This window comes from Marmota monax, unplaced genomic scaffold (genome assembly GCF_021218885.2).
Source record: "Marmota monax isolate L192 unplaced genomic scaffold, Marmota_monax_Labrador192_F-V1.1 WCK01_AAM20220418_F8-fsc00028, whole genome shotgun sequence".
NCBI lineage: Eukaryota > Metazoa > Chordata > Mammalia > Rodentia > Sciuridae > Marmota > Marmota monax.
The window spans coordinates 240007-243418 of record NW_026694779.1 but is presented as its reverse complement, the minus strand read 5'-3'; the positions used below and the strand labels follow the sequence as shown (position 1 = coordinate 243418).

The 3412-nt window shown below is 56.7% G+C and overlaps 1 long non-coding RNA gene across 1 annotated transcript; it reads right to left on the bottom strand.

The window, feature by feature from the left end:
* Positions 1 to 1309: 1309 nt before the first annotated feature.
* Positions 1310 to 2880, bottom strand: LOC131423440 (uncharacterized). The gene is made up of 3 exons (XR_009225033.1): positions 2663 to 2880; positions 1719 to 2574; positions 1310 to 1595 (listed from the first exon to the last, which is right to left on the bottom strand). It is a non-coding gene; the product is annotated as an uncharacterized LOC131423440 (long non-coding RNA).
* Between the last annotated feature and the right edge of the window lie 532 nt (positions 2881 to 3412).

The following is a 3412-nucleotide window of genomic DNA, read 5'->3' as shown; positions in this document are numbered from 1 at the left end:
GCCTTGAGGCCACCGCTCAGGTTCTGTTAGAGCCTTAGGATTGGTGGCAGCGGGGCCTCTGCATACCGCGGCCTTGGGGACAAGGACCCCAAGGTGTCACCTCCCAAGATGCCGCCCTCCCGCTCTCAGGAAACTGCAGAGTCGCATGATGGCTCTAGTGAGCATTTCCTTTGCTGGTTCTGAAACAGGATCCAGATGCTGTGGTCCCAGGATCTGTTTCCAGACGAGACATTTTAAATACTCAAGTTTTCAAATCCTGTCCCTCCTGGGCTGGGCGGGACTCAGTGTAGAGTGTCACCTAGCATGTGCAAGGCCCGGGTTCCATCCTCAGCTCAAAACAAATCAAATAAAGATATTAAAAACAAATAGACACAATGCACTCGTTCCTAGATCTGACCAGCCATCAGACCTTTGCATCTGTATCAACAGCTGGAAGCCAGAGATTTGCAGAGGAAACAGTGGTTTGTCTGTGAACCACCTGCATTGTGTTTTCCTTTGCATTTTAAATTTAAATTTAAATTTTTTGTTTAATTCCTTCTAAATGATCAAATCATCAGAGGCCATGTGTTGGGAGGACAAACACTATTTTCTAACCACCTGCCAAATCCGCTTTGGTAACAGGGTCCTGGCACCCCTCAGGCCCCCTGGGTCCCGCCAGCCACCTGCATACTGGGGTTCAGGAGCCACAGTCCAGGGTGCTGGCCCCTTCCCCACCACTCTGTAGGTGACAGTGAGGTGTCCACTGTCAGGTGGGCAGCGAGTCACCCCAGGGCGTGGGGCTCTGAGGAGGGCCGCCCAGTCTCTCTGGGTGGAGGTCCGGGGCTGGAAGTGGGGTGCTCTTCCCCAGGGGAGTCTCCCTGGGGCTGGACCCCCCTGCCCCCCCACACTGGACTCCATGCAACAGCGCCATCTGGTGGCCAGCGCAGGCACCCAGAGAAGCAGCCCCAACCGTGCAGTTCCCAAAAAGTGGGAATGGAGATGAAGGGACAAACGACCAAGGCCCAGCCCCATCTGGCAGCTACCCAGGTCCTAAGTGGGTGGGGCAGGAACGAGAGCCCCCCAGGGAGACTGGCTGCCCAGCTCTCTGTCACCCTGATCGCCCCATGCCTGCGCCCCCTGGAGCATCTTGTGATGTGGAGTGTGTCACTGTGACTTCTGGCTTGTTTGGGGAGCAGTATCACTTTGATAAGATGCAAGGAAGTAACCAGATCATCTGCCTTTAGGATGACACTGGCAGCTGCCCATTTTCCTTCTCAGGATCTACTGTTCCCACATTTTTTTTAAAAAATAGGGGGACACAACACCTTTATTTACTTACTTATTTTTCTGTGGTGCTGAGGATCCAGCCCAGTGCCCCACACATGCCAGGCCAGTGCTCTGCCCCTGAGCCCCAGCCCCAGCGTCTTGGACCGTATGTTGCCAGTGGCGTGTCCATTTGGGTGTGTGGATTGACCTGGGCCCCTGAGAGCCTCCGTCCTAAGGGTTCACCTCATCAATTGGAAGGGCTGCTGCCTTTCTCCTGGACTCACCCACTTCAGGCGGGAGGTGTGATCCCAGACTTCTTGGCCCCCCCAAAGGAAGAGTGTGCCTTCCCCCTAGAGGAGAAAGCGGAGCCGAATTTGGAGAAACTCACATTCTTGGGGACGGTGTCTGAGCACCTTGATCTCGCCGCACCTGAAGGCATTTCTCCCCCCCCCCCCCCCGAAGACTCTTTATACCTGTGGATCAAGAAATCCCCTCCTGGGAGGCTGAAGCGGTTTTCCTCTGGCGTCTGTCACTGGTAACTCAGGTTCCCAACGTCCCCTGGTCTGGCGGGAACAGGGACTTGCCCTGGGATGTGGGGCTGAACAGACACAGCAGAAACCACACGTACCGTGGCTCTTTTCTGGAGGCACAGCTTTGGCCCAGTGGCCTGAGGTGTCTGTGGGACTTGGACCCAGAATCTGGAACCCTCTGGCTCTCCTGTGACGGCCTCCAAGCCACAGCCTCCTCATCTGTCCAGAATCTTCTGGAAGGGGACCCAGGCACAAGAGCAGCCCGGGCAGCCCCTGCTCTTGGCTCGCTGGGTTCTGGAAGGAAACAGGCCCTGCCGGGGGTTGGCTGGGGCCCAGGGCGTGTCCCCCCTGCACCTGTCCATCTGGGCTCCCTGCAGGGTGCCCTCTGGGAAGATCTGGCCTGAGACCAGCCACCCACCCTCCTCGCTTGGGGGACCTGCAGGTGCCACCGTGGGCCAAAAGCAGCCGACAGGGAAACAGGTGGGTGGAATTCACACCTTTCAGGATCAAGGCTTCCAGAAGTTTCTTAATGAGATAGAGCATGTCTGCTGACCACACGCGTGTGCTCACCCGCAGCCGACACCGTCACTCAGGGTGACGCACCGACGCCTTCGTCCTGAGGACCAGACGAGGACAGGAGGCCTGTCCCTTGCTGTCCTTTCTGCTCAGCACAACTCTGCGGTCAGATGGGCTCAAGAAGCCAGATACGGAAGGAAGTGAATGAAGACGGGAAGGAGGCTGCTGCCATCGTCACTGTCACTTCAGATCATAGTGCTGGGTAGGAGAGACTCAGAAGCATCTGCAAGGTGCAGAGCTAATGCTAGATGGGGCCAAGAAAATAAATGACTAAGTCAGGATCACGGGACACCACCCACTCGGAAAGTCACCTGAGCTTCTGCCTCAGCAGCCACAGTCAGAGACAGTACAAAGGCACCGAGCGCAGGGGCCCACGCCTGTCACCCCAGCAGCTTGGGAGGCTGAGGCAGGAGGATCCCGAGTTGAAGGCCAGCCTCAGCGATTTAGCTGGACCCTGTCTCAAAAAAAAAGGGCCAGGGGTGTAGCTGACTGTGACCTCAGACAGAGCTCGGGATCCCTGTTCCTAACCCTCGTGTGTGGTGAGCCGCTTCTGCCGTTTCTGCAGACTATGGTCGCCATTACAAGATGACGCTGGCTCCGCTGTGGTCTGTGACAAACAACTTCTTATCTGGGAAAGTTGGCACATGATTTTTCACCACCCTGTGAGAAAGCTCCACGTGGCAGCTTTGCATTGGGGCTTGGGATGCTTTATTAAGGCTGGGAGGGGCATCCGAGGGAGAGAAGAAGAAATATCCAGGGCCTGAATAAACTGCTGAAAGAAGATTCCTGAGTTGCGTCTTCCTTGCGGGCAAGGGGTCGCGACACTCGTGCTGAGGTTTGGGTGACCCTGTCCCTGCATCCCAGAGCTGTGGTCGCACACACAACCTTTAGCAGAGCGGCCATTACAGCTGGCCTCTGTGGACGGAGGACCCTGGGAACAGGGCCCCCGGTGGCATGCGGGCAGCTGGCAAACCTGTGACCCCATCCAGTGCCCGGACCTGGTGCAGGCTCAGGCCAGACGCTGCCATGAGTATTGGCATCGTTGGCTTCGTTTGCAGATT